Source organism: Hoplias malabaricus, chromosome 16, assembly GCF_029633855.1.
Source record: "Hoplias malabaricus isolate fHopMal1 chromosome 16, fHopMal1.hap1, whole genome shotgun sequence".
In the NCBI taxonomy this organism is placed as follows: Eukaryota; Metazoa; Chordata; class Actinopteri; order Characiformes; family Erythrinidae; genus Hoplias; species Hoplias malabaricus.
In genome coordinates this window covers 20,514,063-20,535,157 of record NC_089815.1, presented here as the reverse complement: position 1 = coordinate 20,535,157, position 21,095 = coordinate 20,514,063, and the positions used below count along the sequence as shown (strand labels likewise).

Below are 21,095 nucleotides of genomic sequence, written 5' to 3'. Positions count from 1 at the left end.
TGATATTTTCCATCTCCACATCATTGCATTCAGTTTTCATTCACAATTGGTTTTGGAATCCGGTTTGTACATGGGTCCTTCTGATCATTCTGGTTCATCAAAACACCGACAGAACCTCATCTGGCACTCTGATTGGTCAACTCACCATAAAAAAATATTGTGATTGGATGGAAGACCAATTTACAAGAATGGGGAGCACCCATTCTTGATAGAGATGCTCATTTAGTATAACATCCATAGAAAAGTATTAATGAAATCAGGTGCTAAGCTGCACATGAGCCTAAGGTAACCAAGCTTTGGCTAGTTGGTGAGTTAAAGACCACACATCTTTTATTCTTTTTCTAGTCACTACAGTCATTACATACAAGTTATCCAAGGAAAACAAAAACAACATTTGAAGCCTTTACTAAATATTGAACTGAGTATTAAACATAAACAATCCCATGTCCCAAAAACTTCACAAATTGTGTTAAAGCAAAAAAAAACTTAGTGATTGTTCATTCTCTTAAATATTTATTTATTGATTTACTTGAATTGTTTTTTACTGACCCAATTTTTTATTTTGTAAATATAAATATATATTCACTCAAACAGTTGGGAGAGTTGGGGGCAAATTAAGAGTAAAAATTGAAAATGAATTGAAATTACAACTAAATTTCAAGAGAAAATTGTCAGTTCAAAAATAATATTTCTCAGTGCAAAAATTTCATAAATAAATTCAGGAAATCTGGAGAAATATCAGTCTGTGTCGGGTAAAACACACTGAAATGAGCAAGACCTTTGAGCCCTCAAACAATTTTTCAAAATTTACTCCTTGTGTGTTTCCTTTTATAGCTGTTTCCACTGGGAATAAATTAAAAAAAGAGTGGCGCAGAGTATGATCTCTATGCTCTACAGTGAATTAATAAATGTGACTCACGCCATGTGATTAACAACCTCTTCTCAAGTACTAAATGACCATTTATTATTCAAATAAAATTTAAAGAAATGGCACATTCAAAACAGACTCTTTACATTTTGTCGTTTCTCACAGACATTTCAAGCCCTCAGACATTTGTGGCTTTGTTGTTAAATTTTGCTGTGTTGTGAAGACAGGTGATGGAAAAGAATCTCTGCAGACACGGTTAAAAGTGTAAATACATCTTTATTTACCAAAACAGTGTCTTACGGGTTCTTAAGGATCCCGTGAGAGAGTGTTCAATTGAGCGCTCCGATCATCTCTGTCTCATGTCTATTTGTCTCTCTTTCATGTCTATTTGTCTCTCTCCGCTGGCTCGGATCCTTTCGTCTATATAGTTCTCTCCTTTCCAAATAAGGCAAACATAGAGAATAGTTTACATTTGCATGCTGTAAGGGAGGGTGTAAAATTGATAGTGTCCTGCCTCACTGACAGCTTATCCTAAACATCCCTCTCTGTAGCGCACATACATATGTTCAGCCATATGCTCTAAAAAACACACTGAACATTTCTTAATACTGTCTTATGAGGCCGTCTGATAAATATACCTCATAATTTCCTCCCTTCGAGACTGTTAAAGTCTCGTAAAAATTTAAGCAACCCATGCATGTTAATGTCATAACAAATAAGTGATACCTTCCTACACACAATTTTAACATCACTTGCATTATGATGTAACAAAATTTCATGGAGTGTGAGGGTGAAAAAACCTGCCCGGCAGCCATCTTTCTTGAAAGTCCTTCAAACATTTTGGACAGGAAAAATTCCCTCAACGATCCCCTTCTCCCAGGCGATCACAAAAGTGTACTCCAGTCCAATTAAATTTATTCTATATGTGTAGGGAGTTGACTTAAGTAAATGTATATAAAAATCTCAGAAAATAAAATCAAACCAATGTCCAAATTCAGGCTGGTCGACCCATCGGACCTTCCAGTGGACCTGTCCCTACCTGACACACCCCTTGGCCCTAACATCGATAAAACAAACAAAAACTCTGAGATTTCAATACACTTACACAGATTACATTTCATCAGTCTATAAATCTCCATAATACACAGTTGTTACAATTTTTAATATCACTCATATAATGGTTTATCACTATCAAAGATTACTAATAATAAACAATTCAATAGAAACATATGACATAATATTGACTTTTCAGCAATTTTGTCTTCTGATGTGATGTTGATGACATATTGAGCTTCAGCAAGTCTTCACCATTCTGTTTCAAAGTCCTTCTGTTTTATTGTCCTCTTTTGAGTTTTTGGATCCCTGTAGCATTTCAGGAATCTCGAACAACCATCCTCCCTTACAGTGATCTTCCCACCTTTTTCTTTCTGGAAGAAAGAAACAACAGCCAGTATCTTTTGCAAAAATGACAGATGCAAATAAACATCAAACAAAACTTTAATAATAGTAAAATTAATGGATTAATACATTTCATAAGCTACAGTGTATACTTTATCCTACAATCTTTATACTTGATTACTAAATAATAAATCTAACAAAATAAAAGATAATATCATAAGTGAATGGAAAAATATATAATAGTGGATATTCAAAATGGATATCTTTCTACCAGGTTGTTTTCCAACATTTCCTCCTCATGTTTGTCTGAGTCGGTTCTACTTAATAATGGCATCTGTACTTGATTTCCAGGCATTACAACTCCAACCCATTTCAAAATCATAGCTTTCGCACAAGTTAACAACAGTGTACAAAAACAAAACATTATACACACTGCTAAAAGAGCTGCTCCAAAAACTTGAGCCAACATTGCTCCTAGTGATCCTAATTTCTCCAATAACCAAGCATTCACAGACCATCCAGCTCCTTTTGATGGACCAAACGCCTCCCTTATATGCTTCAATGCTTCTATAACACTAGTCATATTATCAGAATTATCCGGAATCAAAGTATAACAGGCATCCCCTGTTAGATTCAAAGCTACACATAAACCTCCTTGCTTAGCTAAAATGTAATCCAGAGCCATGTCATGTTTCAACAAAGTTAATCTGTGACTTTTTTGAGTATCTGACAAATACTGAAACCCTCTTATTGTTTCATTAGCAAACCCTTGTAAATTGTACGTAATATTATCTATATGATCCGCTAAAAATGTCACACCATACCATGGGAATAATCCTATACCCCATTTTTCTCCTATACTGATTCTCCAATGATATGCTTCCAAGTTATGAAACTGAGCCATTTTCCTTTTCTTTCTTCTCACAGAATTACCTTCAGAATTCCCTTCATTAGTTGTTTCAACTTTTTGGAGAGTATAAACCTCATAAGGAAGCTTTAATGTTGCCATATAACAACAGCCTGTCCACCCATATGGTAGAAATATGTATGCTTTATCTCCACAAACCCACCAAATATCCTTAAAATTTCCTATAGTCACATTTACTGGCAAAATGTCATACTGCACCATTAATGTTCTACTCTGTTTGCTATCTGGTGTATGAAAATTCACTTTAAACAAAACATCCTTAGGTTTAGGCTCTTTAAAATTCATCTTATATCGAGCACAATCAGATATTCCCATAAACATTCCCTGTCCATTGTGAGTATCATTGGAACAAAAGCAGTCTTTAGTCTTCACAGATTTTACTTCCATCGCATCAGGCCGTGCTGTCAGTATATTTTCATGCTGATTAAGGAAATTCACATATGGCAACTTCATCAACCAAGTACAATTTAATCTAGGTCTAAACAAATGCACTGATAAAGTAATTATTCTATCTTCTTCAGAGTTTTGCTGATATATTAACCACGATAAAGCATAAGATTGACACATAGCATGCAGTGGTTCTGGTACTGTCTCTAAAATTGAAGGCCATGTGCTTGGTGATGGAACTTTCACCACACATGGACCAGTCAACATCGTACTCATTCTTACGGAATGGGTTATTTGCTGAAACCATAAATTTCTAGATGCCCATGGGTCTGTGATTTGTAACACTGAAGAATCAAATCCATATGCTTTCCATTTTGCTTCTCTTTTCTGTAATGCATGGTAATGGTCAGTCATTTCTTCAGATGTCCAGTCAGAATCAAAAAACTCTCTCTGCCCTTCTAAAGTGATTTTCTCAGTGGCTACTAAACCCTTTGAATCCATGTCTTCCATTGGGTTTCTAGCTTCAAAAGTCACTTGACTAATATTCACTTCATGCTCCATATTCAACTCTGGACCCTGTGTTATGTTTATTTCCTTCTGCAATGGAAAGGACATTACTTCTGGAGTCTGGGTTACTTTTACAACATTATGTGATCTTGTTATTTTTTCATTTTCAACAGTTGTACTAGATTCAGATGAACCCGAAGCAGATGTCATCATTGGCAGTGTAGTGCTATTCATCTCCTTTAATGGCATATCTAAAGTAGTAATCCGATTAGTTACATTATTTCCTTTACTTATTTCTGGTGCTAAAGTAATTAATTAATTTGTTCTTTAGTAACCTTTAGTCATTGCCATAGTGGTTTGGTCCTGAACTCTTTTAATAGATCTAAAAACTTCAATAGGACTCTGGTCCTTTATCATCACTATTACTGTACGAGTTATGTACCCTTCTCTCCACACATTTTGAAATGGCACAAACTTAAGCTCTGGTTCCAAATAAGTACAAGTGTATTCCCCTTGATCTTCCCATGTAACATTACGTAAAAGAATTGAACAATCATCTCTAACTCTGAACCACCTAAAGGCATTAAACAAAAGATACTTTCTCTGGTCATGAGGCAAATGATCAACTTCAGGTACTGTTAACACCACTTTTTCACCACGACTATTTTTCCACTCAGGAGGTTAGTCCTCCTGATTAGTCCCTGTATTAAATCTTCCACATTTACAGGGAAGATGAACTGCTTTACCTAATTTAGCTTTAACCACTGTCTTGAAAGGTGATGACGTTGTTGAAATTATCAAAGGCATTAGTGTAGTTAGATGTGATCCATTTACCCCCTCACTAACTTTCGACACTGAAAAAGTAAAATTCTTTAAAGTTTCATTCTCTTTAGTTCTCATACCGTTTAGGTCTAACCTTTTTCCGAACTGGTCTTGGACTCTTTTCTTGATCCAAGTCTCTGAACTGTTTTGAAATGGAATTACTGCTTTCTGGAATAGGACCTGCTGTTTCTGGGACATATTGAAATTCAATTTCTCCAAACTTTTTGTCTCGTTTACAATCTGCTGTGTCATGTCTGGCATCATCAGAAATATACACAGAGTCATCAGCATCATCCAAACCAGGGACAATCTCCTCTTCAGGAGATCTACTCTGATTTGTTTCTTGCATGTTATTTTCAACCTGTTCTCCCTCATGTTCTTTTGGTTCTCCTGAACCTGCAACCTCTCCTCCCTTTGAGAAAGGCTCCTCTTCACTTGGTGCTTTAACACAGTGAGATAAATGATACCACGTTGGAGACCCCTTGACTTGAACTGCTGTTCCAGTACTGCGAACAACTTCAAAAGGTCCTTCTCTGCGTTCGTTATACCATTTTCTTTTAAATACCTTTACAAACACCTTGTCTCCAGGCTGCACTGTATTCTTCCTTTGCTCATCCAGTCTCTCCTGCTCCTCCTCTTTTCTTTGCTTTTCTGAAACGTATGTGGATATTCTTTTATGTAAATTAGCTAAGTATGAAACATATGCTCTCATGTCATCTTCTAAAAGAGCTAAACTTGGACCTTTCCCACTTGTACGCAAACATGGCGTTGGCATTCGTCTGCCTGTCATCAATGATGAGGACTCATGAGGAGTCATGTGTAAATCACGCAGCTCACTTGAGCGACAAACCATTAATGCTAATGGAAGTGCTGCTATCCAATTTAACCCCGTGTGCTGACAGATTTTAACAATCCGATTTTTCAAGACACCATTCATTTTTTCACAAATCCCTTGACTTTGCGGATGGTACACAGCTCCCAGACGCTGTTTAATTCCCAATTTTTGCAAAATTAATTTCACTGTTTTATCCACAAACTCTTTCCCATTATCTGAGGATATTCGATCTGGAAGTCCCCACCTGCTTATGACTTCTCTACACAAAAACTTGACCACAGTCTGTACATCCTTACACAGTTTATGACCTATTTCCTCACCTGGTGCACTAAGAAGAATATCATCCATGTATTGAATGACAGTACTTTTTAACTTCTGATCTACCCCAACTAAATCATCTTTCAATACTTTATTGAAAATGTGAGGACTATGTTTATATCCCTGGGGTAATCTCTTATACTCATAGAATTGTCCCTTGTAAGTAAACCCTAATAAACCCTGACTTTCTACACTTAGTGGAACACTAAAAAATGCACCACATAAATCTAATACTGTGAAATACTTTGCATCCGGAGGAATTTGGGCTAACAAAACATGTGGATCTGGCACTTCTGCTGGAAAGTCTGCGACTACTTCATTTACTGCTCTCAAATCATGTACTAAACGATAAGAGTTATCTGGCTTCTTCACAGGCAACAAAGGTGTATTACTCTGCGGATTCTGTGTTATCTTCAGATCATCTGCCTTCACAAGACCTTCAATTTGTGGTTCGATCCCTTTGATTGCTTCTTCATTCAAAGGATACTGAGGCTTCCACGGAGGTTTTGTTCCTGGTCGGAGTTCAACTTTCACTGGTTGAGCTGACTTCACAAATCCAATGTCAGTGCTATGTTGTGACCATAAACATTTTGGAACACATCGCAGCATTTCCTCTTTCAAAGAGTTTGAATCCAGCTTCTCATTGTAAAGTGATTCATGTGTCATCCTGATGACTTGTGGCTGTCCTTGTCCTTGAGCAGTAATCATAATCTTAATAAATCTCTGATCTTCACTCCTCCAGATGGAAAGATTCTCTTTAAGCGGTTTAAAGACAACTTCTTCTGCTTCTGCCATCATTTCACCTATTTGTTTCTGCTCACAATCTTCAGACACCAGCAAAGTCACATGTGGTACACTTTTTCCCATCTCAAACTCTTTACGCAAGTAATCATTTTTGTCTATCTTCATAGCAGCTCCTTGTGGTCCCAAAATTATGCAACATGAACGTAATTCAACTTGCTTTGGTTGATGACTCAGCCATTGTTCTCCATCTGATTGTTCAGCATCCTTAAAGTATTTCAGTGTACAATGAAATGGATACTCTGGAGTCTTTGCATCAGGCATGTTTGCTACAATAAACTTCTCCCACATCTTGGCTGGTTCCAAGAATTCTTCGCTAAGATTTCCAATCCAAAATACTGAAGAAGCTTCAGTCTCTGTTTTCATCATCAGTTGATCAATCATTTCACTCGGCACTTCCACCAGGCAGCCGTCTGGTGTGCATTTTATTGTACAGTTCAGTTTGCACAAAGCATCTCTTCCCAAAAGTGCAATAGGTGTATGTTCTGATACCAGTATGGGTATTGTAGTTTTCAGATGTTTATAGCAGAGCTCAACTGGTTCTGTGAGAGGAATCAGCTGTTTTACTCCCTCAAACCTGATTGTCCGAATCATCTGACCAGTCCTGGGGAGGTGTATAGCATCTTCAGGCCGAATACAGGTGAAAGCAGCTCCACTATCTGCCATCATTGTCAATGGTCGATTATTTATTTTCACCTCTATTGTTGGATCTCTCTCCGGCCCTATTGCTACCAGCTGACACCTCCCACACGAGTTCTCCGGGCATCCCTAGAATCCTGGTTCCGGGCCCCTATAAGGGTTCACAGGTCCCTTGATTGACCTTGGTTGTCCTCTGAATTCTCCTCTAAAGTATCCCCTGAAGTTTCCTCCTGGCCGGTTGCATTCACGAACAAAATGACCAAACTGTCCACACTTCAGGAGGCTGCTGGAAGTTCAGACTGAATCTTCCTGGTCTTCCTCTTCCTAGATTTCCTTGACTTCTTCCTCTCCATGTCTGCACCTGACCAAACACTGGCTGTGGCCAGGGAGTCACTGGAGCAACTGATGCTGACTGGCTCACTTGAGGTTGAGTCTGATCCAGATGCGGTCCTGGCTGATTAGGAGGCTGACTTTGTATGACTACAGCTTGTTTCTTTTCTTTTTTTGCTTGTTGTCCACCAGTTGTATTTGGTTCAGCTTTCTGAGGGTCTCCTCATCCTGTATTTTCTGATCATGTTCCTTCTTTCTATATAGCTCCACTTGATGGGCTATATGATCTGTATAGACACTCTTTGCCATGCTTCCGAGACCCACTACTTCTGCCAGTTTACTTCTCACTGGTAAGGGTAGTCCTTTCTGTAATTTGGCTCGCAAAATTGACGGTTCCATCTGATTTAAATCTGGATCATTTCCTGTGACATTTCTCCATACCTGATGGACTCTTGACACATAGGCTCTCGGGTTCTCTTCTTCTCCCAAAGGCTCAATCAGGATATTGTCAGGATGCACATTGGTTGGAAATGAATCTTTCAATGCTCTCCACATTCGACCTCTGATTGCAGCAAACAGCTCTGGATCATTAACAGCAGTTCTTACATATCGTTCTAGGCCCGCTTTCTGTAGAATTTCTTCCATGGCTGGAACTCCCAGGAGATTTGCTAAAAGTCTCTTTATGTCACCTATTGCTGGCTGCGTTCCCACCAGAAGCTCTTCCAATTTTGAAATCCACATCTTTTCAAGTGATTTCCCTTTCCTTGGACGCAAAGTGTATTGTTTTTCAGATTTTTTAGTGTCTTCATTTTTCAGATCCTCCTCATATGTCTGCAACTCTTTCAGTTGTGTCTCCAGTGAGCTAGAAGCATTATCTAAGTTCAATAAACATTGGTCTATACTTTTTTCTACTTCTCTCAAAGCTCTTCGTCTGTCTTCTCCTCTTGTGCTGGATGTTGCAGGAAAGAATCCTCTTTCAGAGAAAGATCCCTTACTCTTCCATCCATCATCACTTTCTTCATTCTCTGTTTCATCAGAATCTCTTGAGTCCTCTTTCTTTCTACTCACATATCCTCTTTTTTCTGCTTTAGCTAGCATTCGTCTGATGGCTGGGTCATATCCACCCATGGCCTCCTCCTGGTCACTCAGATCCTCATCTCCAATGGTCCTCCTTCTCATTCTCAGTTCACCTCTAGTCTGCAGACGTCGAGTTTTCTTCTTGCTTTTGGAACTCGGATACAGTTTTATCGTTGTCTCTGCTTGTCCTGTTTCAATGATGCATTCATCTTCATCTTCAATGTGATAATTTCCTCCTTGACTAATCACTGGAAGCTGAGGATAGGCTTTTTCACTTTTTTTCGGTTTTCTTCGTAAGTTGGTTAATCGCGTCTACACTTTTCTCCCTCTTGTCATTCGCTGCCTTCATCAGTTTCTGACTCTCTTGTTCAAATAACTGGAGAATGCCAAGCTCTATTTCTCTTTTTTCCTTTCGCTTTTCTCATTGACGCCCTTTTTCTGTCCTGCTTTATATGTTGATACAAGTACCTCTATTGATTTAATTACATCTGGGTTAAGTGTCCCCTCTACCGGCCATGGTTGGTCTATGTCAGGCCATCGCTTATAAAATTTTTCTGATATTCTTGCTATGCCTTTTATTAAAGGATTATTTTTCTTAACTATATCAACAGGAGTAACCCCTTTTGAAACATTAGTGCTCATTTCTGGCATAATAATGACTAAATATGTTCCCAACTTACACTTATTAATTATTTCTCTCCCCTTTTTCCTCTGTTTATGTGCCACTATATTACCACAATCAATAAAAATTAATCCCCAATTGAATTTTCCAACTTCAGAGAAATCAAACCTTAATATGCAATACAATTCACACCACTAAATCCCCTTTACTAAGTGATATAACTACTAAGTGCACCATAAACCTAAAGTTATTAAACATTCAATAACTATCTTGTAATTAAAGAATATACAAACTTATATAAGACTCAACAAGCACTTCTAAATATGATTACCACTAAATATTTGCAACCCCATACACTTATAGCAAAGCTTAAATAAAAAAAAACCCATTTACAAATAATATTTTTTCTTCATAAACCTCGTTGTTAATTCTTTATAATCAAATTATTACCTTAAAAATGAACAACCTGTTGCCAAGCTTTCTTTGAAGAAGTCTATGTCATGTACTATAGCACCAATAATGGACTAAATGCAAATAGATAAACAAATCAATGAATTTCCAATTATTACTTTTTAATAATGAGACCTATTAATGATTTAATCTAAATGTATCAATGCAGGTGTTTGTGAAAGAAGTTTGTGGATAAAATGACTGGCCTTTGTGCAGTCTGCTCTGCTCTGGGCAGACCCCCTCTTTTCCTCCTTCCTCTTCTCACTGTCTCTTCACAGATGAGATAACTCACACACATATACACACACCCCCCACAGGATAAAAAGACAAATAGAAATTTAATACATTCAGCTTACTTCTTAGTAATTAAACATTCAATATACTTATTTGTATTTTATTTACCAACATGTAGTTCATTCATAACATTTTTACCCTTCATTCAATATTGTAAACACCTCCAACAAATCTCTTTATTGGCTTGAAGCCTAAACGACCTTAATCTCAACCCCCCTAAAAAGGGTCCAAAGTGATTGATGGCAATAAGTTCATCCTTAATGCAGCTTCCTTTAACATCTGGTTCGGCTTAACTAGTTTAGCATAAACATTTCACATACTATTCTATGACCACATGATAGTAAATTTCCAACCCTGCATCTTGGTTCCTAAGATGTATATATTAAGATAAGATTAATGTACTATGTTGTACTCTTCACATATAAACATCGCAGTGGTATGTTTAAACCCCAGAAAGCACCAATGCCAAACACTCAGAGTTATCCAATATTCACACATTTGGCAGTACTTTCACTTATCATTTGGCAGCTAAAAATTATTATTTTTCTCATATAAAGTAACAGTACTTCACAGAGATCTCAACACCATAGACTATAAAATTCAACCCCTTTTTCTGAGCAACTGAAATAACACCATTCCAACACACTTTATTTCCATCTTGTAGCAGCTCTCTCCATATAAGGCCATTCCTCAGTTCCACTGGCCTAAAACAATTACCCCATTCAATGTATCTCAATTTCATCAAACTATTGCATTCAAAGAGAACACAAACAAATTACTGCTCCACCAATTCACTCTCACCCACTATGTTAAATTAATCCTCTATTCCCTTTTATTTTAGACCATAACAAGCACCACACCCATAAAAAAAAAAATTCAGTTCAAACGCACCCAGGAGCTCCAAACCCCTGCACAGCACTATACATCAATATTTTCTAATTTGCCCAATAACTATTAGTTTCTATTTAAATCAAATCAACGTGGCTTTTATCAGTACGTCACAAATCAAAGTCCTGCCATTTCTCTCTTTTTCAAAAGTGAATTTAAGGCCTTACACACTTGCAGAAAGAGACCCCCCTTGCAAAGCATAAGATTTCAAAAATTCAATAAAATGAGAGGAGCTAGACCCATGATCCCCCTTTTTTTTCAATAAAAGCCATCATATGGAGATTTCAAAATTTTTTCTCCTTTCCCCAATAACAATTTTCCCTTTAATTCCCATGATTAAACCTTACAGTTTCCCCAATGTACCCTATTAATTACTCAGCTTTACACCTTGCTCTCCTTTCTCCTATTCTCAGCATCTAAAAACGTCTTTCTGGAGCTCATTGTCTATATTTTCTTAATGTATAGTCTCCAAGAAAGCTCATAAAATCGTCTCTCTGGAGCTCATTTTCTACTGTTTTCTTTAATTTATTAATGAATTATAAATTAATTTATAATTCATGGCTTTTTTACAGCGCAAGGGAGAAACCAGTTCTCCCCCTCACACACTCAATATGGGGGTTGATCACTCCCCCTTTTCTCTTTTTTCTCCCAAAAAAAATTATTTCAGCTGACACACACACATGCACAGCAAGACACTCCTTTTTTCTTAACTCACTAGGCACACACACATACTCCAACATCCTCCAAACAGCGCTTACACACACTCATCATTTTCAACACAATTTCTCATAGTCGACCCATTCACACATTAACAGCATGCTTTTTATTGCCGCCCTTACCTTATTTCCTTATTTCTTATTCCTTATTTTTAATTTATGCTACCTTATGAGGTGTAATAATTCAAAAAGAGGCAGCATCAATACAGTGTTCGTCAACAGTGTTTCGAGTGGGCACCCCTAATTAAATCTCTGCATCACACCTCCAGTTTCTCATCAAACTGACCCAAAAAATCACCTAGTGAATTTTTCAGGATTTGCGGCCGGGCTAATCTCGCCTCCACGAGGGCTTTTTCCAAATCAGCGGCATCCTCTCTTTATTTAACTTTCTTATTGTCTCTTTTATTCCTTTTCGTTATCCTTAAAACCTTAAATTCCTTTTAACCTTAAATAAATTTTAACCAAATGCCACTGGGCCCAGGGCTTCTCACTATTTCAATACAATCCAATTCCAAAATACACAAAGCTTACTTTCACGCAATGACTGTGATTCATGTCTTACAGTTTCAAGCAAAAATAGGGCCCTGTTTACCCAAACGTGCATGTCATCATCAGCTCACCTTATCGTTACTAATTAAGCTATTCTACTTATACTTCAACATTTCCTTTTCTTTTTCCTCTTTACTCTTTTCTTCATTATTCCCTTTTATTTCCTTAATTTCTCTATTACAATGACTATAGTTAAAAATTTAGAACGGAGAACTTTATCCGACACCATTATCAACACAACACTACATACACTAATGAGTCTATTTATGAATGCAACTCTTTCTGCATCAGACAGCCCAAACACCCAACCAGCGCTCAAATTTGTGAAAATCTCACCTTCTATTTGCCGGCTTTTAAGCGGGAGTTCGAATGCAGGGGTCATCTGAAGCAGGCAGGTCACAGCTCAAATCCCATCCTCGTCGCCATCTTTGTTGTTAACTTTTGCTGTGTTGTGAAGACAGGTGATGGAAAAGAATCTCCGCAGACACGGTTAAAAGTGTAAATACATCTTTATTTACCAAAACAGTGTCTTACGGGTTCTTAAGGATCCCGTGAGAGAGTGTTCAATTGAGCGCTCCGATCATCTCTGTCTCATGTCTATTTGTCTCTCTCAGCTGGCTCGGATCCTTTCGTCTATATAGTTCTCTCCTTTCCAAATAAGGCAAACATAGAGAATAGTTTACATTTGCATGCTGTAAGGGAGGGTGTAAAATTGATAGTGTCCTGCCTCACTGACAGCTTATCCTAAACATCCCTCTCTGTAGCGCACATACATATGTTCAGCCATATGCTCTAAAAAACACACTGAACATTTCTTAATACTGTCTTATGAGGCCGTCTGATAAATATATCTCAGATCTAATGTGAACTTCCTGTGTTATTTTTCTCAACCATCTGCTGGTTGGTTACGAAACTACATATAGAGCTGTCAACTATATAGTTGACAGAAATTAAAGGGGCAAGGTATGCTTATAATCCCAGAAAACCTGGCCTATCCCAGATTATTGGAAATATTTTATTTCTAATAAACATTTAGGAATCTATGGAGTCCTTTCCACAGTTATTGTAACAGCCGGCTGGTCAATAGAGGGCACCCTGGAGGAACTTTAAAAAAAACCCCTCAAGCTTGCTTCATCTATCGCCCTAAGCAGTGTCAGATAATGGTGAATTCTGTTGATTATTTGTAAAGAAACCACAGGTCAAAGAGTTCAATGCAGACACTCACAAAGAGAGAGTGACAGAGGGAGCACATTCCGTTGCATATAGATACAATATGATCCAGCAATATAGAAATGTCTAATGTTGCATTATTAGTGTTTTTGGTAATACATCTGCATTTAGTCTGTAATGTAATGATCCATATAATGTAATTTACCTTATGTACATTAGAGCTGCAATTTATTCCAATAGCACCATGGTACACTGTGGTTTTCTTAAAAATAATTAGTTCTTAATAAGGGACTGTTTTCCTCACAATAAATTGACTTCAGTTAAAGGAACGCAAGGTAATATTTTTTACCTTAAATTACACCTTCAAAATCATTTTGATGTTTCAATGTCCAGTTGTTAGTAGTAATGCCAGATAATGATAGGGCCATGAGTTTAAAAAGAAACCAAAAAAACTTCATGCTCACACCCCATGCTGAGCACCGATAACTCTGTCACTAATTTTTACACGGTCTCTGTGAAAGTAAACCACACAGGAAATTTGGTGGAAATTATTATTTATTTTTTTAAGAAGGAGCAGTTTGTATTAAACATCTTCTCCCTCACTGTGGAGAACATAAAGCATAGATTCATGGCTCTGGTTCATCTGGTCCTACTGCCAGCTGTGCCCCTCGGTCACTCAGGTAAGTGTCACACACACACATAATCGCACACACAGCATGTGTTGTCCAGTAGCTTAGTGGATTTTCAGCTTTCAGTTCCAAGGGTTGAGGGTCTATCTTTGTTTGTGACGGCTGTCTTCTCTAAAACAGCTATGAACCCTATACTATACTTTATATACTTTATAGTGCTCTGGTAGGTTAATTGTGTGGCTGGGGAACCACCCAATACTACACCAATAAGGGTATTTTTGCCAAGACTCCAGCACTACATTGGCTCCCATTTGCAACAGGATTAAACTGTGACTTGCTCTGGATAAGAGAATCTGCCAAATGCAATCAATGTAAATGTGAACAGCTCCAGTGTTTGTGAAGACTGGGACAATGTGTAATCTGTATTATGAAATTAGAACAGGATACAAAGTAAATGTATTCAGATTCAAATTTATTTTTTTTTTTATTTTACATGTATCAGCACATAAACTTCTTAATTCTGAATATCACCTAAAACTGATTAGTAAACTTGAATAGTCAGTTTTATAAATGCTTTTTGGACAATTAAAAAAACTCACAAAAATGTCAAATTATGTACAGCAATGGCTTAAAAGTTAGAAAACTGAATTTAGAGACAGCAATATTCACACCTGAAGTGCCCTTGCACAGAAGATTGAAAATTGTCAAAAATTAAATTTGCAAATTCTCAAAAATGTTGATTTATTTAAGCAAAATTAATTTTTAAAAAAATAATAAAAAAAAAATTAATAAAAAAATAATTTTTTAAAATTATTAAGCAATATTTTCTTAAACAAGGATATCTCTCTCTCTCTCTCTCTCTCTCTCTCTCTCTCTCTCTCTCTCTCTCTCTCTCAGCCAGTGTGAATGTGGGTATAGTGAATGGCACAGTGGCAAAGCCCCACTCCAGACCCTACATGGTTTCTGTTCAAGGAAACGGGGAGAAGAAAACCATTTTTTAACAAGTTTCTGTCTCCTGGTTCCTCTAGGAGTGGACTGGATAAGGCAGAAGTGACAGCAGGGATCAGAGCTCATGATCTGAAGTCCAATGACTTTGAGCGTATTGCAGTAAAGGAGCACCACATTCATCCAGAGTTCCATTACCCTGCCCCCAGCAATGACATCATGCTTTTGAAGGTAAACTCTGCTATTTACTTTCAGCCTAGCTTTATTGTACAGGTATTGATATTAGGACATGCCTTTTAGTGTATTCTGAAGTTAATAGTAACTTCTTTGAGTATGAAATGTATGTTGTGATGAGTGTGAGGAACTGAAGTAACAAGCCCTTAGGGTTTAAGGTTAATGGCCTATACGCACTACAACATAGGAGGATATTTCTGCTAGAAATAGATACACTAGCATTTTAGTTACATTTTACTTCAACAGAATAAAGAACTAAAGCTCTTATGAACTCATTCACTAAATAAAAATCAACTCTACACTATTTCTGTAGGATACTCAAGCCCACTTTGGTTGGTGAGGCTGTAGAGCAGAGGTATTCAAACTGTGGGGTGTGTGATGGGAACAGGTGAAAGCAAAATTGGAAATTGCAAAAAAATAAATATTTAAAAACTGTTTGCATTTTTATTTACCATTTTCATATAATTCACTACCGCGTGGGTTTCCTCCGGGTGCTCCGGTTTCCTCCCACAGTCCAAAAACACACGTTGCAGGTGGATTGGCGATTCGAAAGTGTCCGTAGGTGTGAGTGTGTGAGTGAATGTGTGTGTGTCTGTGTTGCCCTGTGAAGGACTGGCGTCCCCTCCAGGGTGTATTCCCGCCTTGCGCCCGATGATTCCAGGTAGGCTCTGGACCCCCCACAACCCTAAATTGGATAAGCGGTTACAGATAATGGATGGATGGATGGATGGATATATTTCACTATCCATTTTGGTAATGTTGGTTTATTTTACTACATTAATACATGTTTATTTAATGGACTAAAAGTACACAAAAATGGTATTTTTCTTCAACTTAAACCAGACTAAATCTGAGAAGAATTCAATGATTAAAATAAGACCAAACATAATACACATTTTAGTCTAAAGAATAAGATTAAAATGAAATAAAAATCAGCTGCTAGAAATAACACTGTGTCCGTGTCACTGCAGCACTGAGAATGATCCACTACCAAATCATACTCTCTGCTCTGTGGGGGTCCTGACCATTGAAGAACAGTGTGAAGAGCGACAAACAATGTGTGCACAGCAACAGATAGACTACACTCTGTAATTGTAGGAGTAGAAAGTGCTCCTGTATGGTCAGTGAAGCTGAGACAATGGACAGTGAATATAGAAATAAGGAAGAGCACATAATATTCTGATATGACGCTGTACTGAGTTTACATGTGAGAAACAAACAAAATAAAAACCTAAAGGTTTTACCTAAAGAACTGGAATACAATTGAGGAAAGTTTGGACTGGATGAGGAGAAAAAAATGATGTTATGTTCATATGTGGTGAATAGAGGAGAAGCATTTAATATACGCTGCCATAATTTCCATGTTGATGCATTTGTTTTCGATGGGGTGTTCTCTTTGGGGGTAAGCTGAGTCTTTCCCTGTTCTGTTTTAACTCTTCCACAACTGCTCACTCTTTGATTTCTAGCAGATGTTTGACCAGAGGATGATGGGTTCCACTTGTGAGTCTTGATTCCTCCAGCCTCGAGGAAGTCCTTCCTTGCCACAGTTGCCTTTGGCTTGCTTGCATGGGGCTTTCTGATCCACATTGTTATTTGTTCTGATACCAGTTCTGTAAAGCTGCTTTGTGACAACATCACTTAAAATATGTGCTATATAAATACATTTTGATTGATTGACTGATGATATCACAAATGTGTGCACCTCAAAGTGACAGGGACTCAGAGCAGGTTTAAAGTAAGAGTCATGAGGCTGTTACACCCAGTGCTGTTAGTAACCTTACTGATGCTTAAAGAATACGAGCCCAGAACAACATTCAGCAAATGTAATGTTACCCAATTTTTATTCTCCCACCATGCTCCATCATCCAGATTCTCTCATATTAATCAAGTTCAGTTTTGTTTACCACATTTAACTAATTTTCTTGGCTTTGTTACAGCTAGGAAAGTCGACTGAAAACAGCAAGAATGCTGCAAAGATTTCCATCTCTAAACTAAGCAAAGGCATGGATGGGTCTTGCAGCGTAGCTGGTTGGGGAAGAATTAAAACCAAGGGAACTGCAAGTAGCGTACTTCTGGAGACGAACATCGCCGTCTATAAACATTGTGAAAGATACTGGAACTACACCAACATACTGTGTGCAGGTGGTGATAAAGGTGGATTTTGTCAGCTAAATTATCCTTAAGATTAAACCCATTAAACCCAAGCAGATTTCAGTTTCCTGGACCAGGATTAAGCCTAGTCCTGAACTACCCAGCATTCTGATTGGAGATTAACTACAGAAAGTACAATTTAGTCCAGGTCTAAGCCCAATCCCAGGTCAGGACAAAACATCAGTTGTTAGAATTTCAGCAGAAGTTTTATAAAGGTTTAGTTCAGCAGTGTGTTAACGTTGCTTATGTTTTGTTGCAGGGGTACTCTGGTGGTCCTCTGGTGTGTGATAACAAAGCAGTCGGCATTGCTTCCTTCACCGAGAAGGACAACTGTGACAACCCCACAAAACCAAATGCCTACACCAATATTTCTGCATTCATGTCCTGGATCAAGAAAATCATTGAACACCAGTAATTCCACTGTAAAGAGGCCTTAATTTTGTAGTGGTGTTTCAGTTCACTGAAGGAAGAGCCTATGTTGTTAAACCTATGCCACTGTAAAAGAATGTAAGGTTAAATGTTGACTGAATATGGATGAAGCACTGTCATTAGAACTTCACCTAGAACTTGATATTTCACTATAAAAAAAACATTTAAATTCATTTAGGCTTTTGTCCTATCTCATCCATTTATACTGGGACCAATACAGCATCTACAGTGTGAAATGTTAAGGGAAGAGTGGAGGAATGCCTTCGTATAGATGTTCGGCTATTGTTAGTCTCCAAAGTAAACTCTCTTTTAGTGAATCACATTAAGTGAATCATGTTCTTTAAAAAAGAAAAAAAGAAGAAAAAGCATTTTAATAGTGGAAACCCTGACCATGATTGTGTTCCTTCATCAGTTGTGTCTGTGAAACCGTTACTGCATAGCTCTATATCTCCAAATCTCCACTTTCTCCTTTCTGTCTGTTACACATGGCAAATATACAATGCACCCCTTTTTGCATCAGGATGCAGGCAAGACGTATATGTTGCTGCTGGAACTAGGTTGAAGTTTCACTCTCAGGCACAATAACTGCATGTATGATAGTATTTGTGATGTTCCTGTTGCTGATGTCTATTGATGTGAATTTCTCATTTGAATTGTACTAATGAGGCAATAAACTACAACAAACAAAACACAACAATATAACTCTCTTTCAAATTCTGCAATAATATGTCATATTTATTGTATTTTAAGTTTTCCTGATAAAATCTCATAATGTTTCCTCTCAGAATGATTCTGCTGTACTTCAGATCAGTTTCGGGACTTAATGTTAATTAGTTTAACGTCTATATTCACACTCATTGTTCATTGCATTTACCATTCCTCTTCTCTATTGGATGCTGGCTGCAGGTAAGCCACGAGATGCTGAAGCTGCTATGAACTACATTCGTGACATGTATAAGCATCAGGCCCTAAACCAGGACAAGAAGAGTAAGAGCATCTACTCTCACTTCACCTGCGCGACAGACACGAACAACATCCACATGGTCTTTAGCAATGTTAAAGATACAGTGCTGATCAAGTCTCTGCAGGAGTATGGGGTGCTGTGACCAGCTCAGGACACCGAGGGTCTGCCCTTGCTTCTAAAGGCTGCAAAAAAAAACCAACACTCTGCCCTGGTATGAACTGGCAAAGCTGGCCTGTAGTGCTCATTTTCTGGGCTCCGAGTTGTCATTTTCCACCAAATATTTTTAGGGCTTTTTGTCTTCTTTTGCTCCTGTGTTAGATGTTAATGAAGGTCATTATGGTGAAGGTGGTTATGACTGTGCTGCTGTGTCTACTGGAGATGGAGAAGAGTTCAGTGTAGAATTTGAAAGATTTATATAGATGTGAAGTAACTTTTCTCACATTAATATTATTAGAATGAAGGAAAATCTTTTTAAACTCTCTAGAGATCCGAAACTTGGAGACCAGAAACTATTCTAGGACTGGAAATAGTTTCCAAAAGATCATACTGCTAAATGCCTTGTAAATTCTCTCTTACTTTAAATTAATTATTTTATTTCTTCCAGTATCTCAAAACCCTTCATATATCACTTAATACATTAGTGTTGGGTCCTATTTATAAAATTCAGTATCACAATAAATGCTCATTTATGCTCAAAGTTTAATACGTATACAGATACGCATGAAGCCTTCAGTCAGAACTCTGTGTTCAGTTCACCTGTAGGTTTGCACATTCTCTGGAAGATTACGAATGCATACGGTCATTTTGAGAAGTATTTAATGGCCTCACAGACCACTGCCTCTTACAATGCTGCCTCTTTCGTCTTTTTTTTTTTTTTGTATTATGTAATGTTACATTATAAGCATCTCCTCCAACATCTCCATCTTTGTTGTTGTCATGAAAAACATTTCACCCTGAACTGCTCTAGTGGATGTAGTGTTTAACATCCATGCCAACATAAAGGATGCATAGAAGTATGGGGCAGTGATGGTTACAATGTTCGAAATGGACATATTCATTTACATATGTAAAGAGAGTATAAATGAGCCTTAATTTTTCGCACCAAAATAACACCAAAAAGGGGACCTTACACAGTATTTTAAATGTAAAAAATTCAGAAACCATATTTCGAGCAAGTACAGATACTCTTTATTTCGTGTTTATTCTGAACTTGTATAAGCAAACAGCAAATTCATTAGGGCTATATAAGGTTTTGCACTCTATGAAATCTGAAAATCTATATTGTTTTGTGTCACTAATTTTACCAGTCTAATTAGTATAAATGTTGAAATGATCCAGGCTTTATATGCAAACACATTCCATATGTTTATTTTAAGCATTTAAAAGAAACTAATATGCATCTTTTACCAATTTTACATTGAGTTTTACTTTAAAAAACCCAAGCTTTGTGATGCTTGATTTTTCCACATCTAACAACTGATGAAACTCTTTGCTCAGGCTATCACCTATATTCATAATCAGTTAACTTCCTAGGGCTACCAGAAGATGTTTTACTCATTTTATGAAGCATTTATTTTCTTACAAATTCTCATTTTCATGGAAGAAATTAAATGAGAGTATTATTAGCTTATTGCAAAGCTAAAATAAAAAAGCATTATGATTACACTAAAATAAATGGACAAAAGCTTACACTGACCTGAGAATGTTTCAATGTACAATATATAAATTTGCAACAGTCACATAATATATATGCAACTTTTTCTTAGTTCAGTATTCATTCCAGACTGTCTTCTCACTATAGTGACTGCAGTGGCCTTACAAATGTGATCAGATTTCTCAAAGACATCTGAATTATTAGTTTGATTGTGGACGGGTGGGTTTTTGGGCATGTATGATGATTAGTCTATAAGCATCATGGTCATCATGGCTCCCACAGTTTGGACATCATTTCTAATGCTTGAGACCTTTATCAGTCAAAAAACAAGGCTTGAAACACCTCTAGAGGGCAGCACCACTATTTGAGCTCTGTATAGTCACTGTGATACCCTGCCTTAAGAAATACACCTTCCTGGGTGTGGGTGTGTTGGTTTTTATTTGTACATATGCATATCATTAGATTACTTACACATTGTTCTTCTGTTCAG

At 37.3% G+C, this 21,095-nt stretch overlaps 1 pseudogene; it reads left to right on the top strand.

The window, feature by feature from the left end:
- The first annotated feature begins 14,227 nt into the window (after window positions 1-14,227).
- On the top strand, window positions 14,228-18,666 carry LOC136671345 (granzyme B(G,H)-like; annotated as a pseudogene).
- Window positions 18,667-21,095: the final 2,429 nt, after the last annotated feature.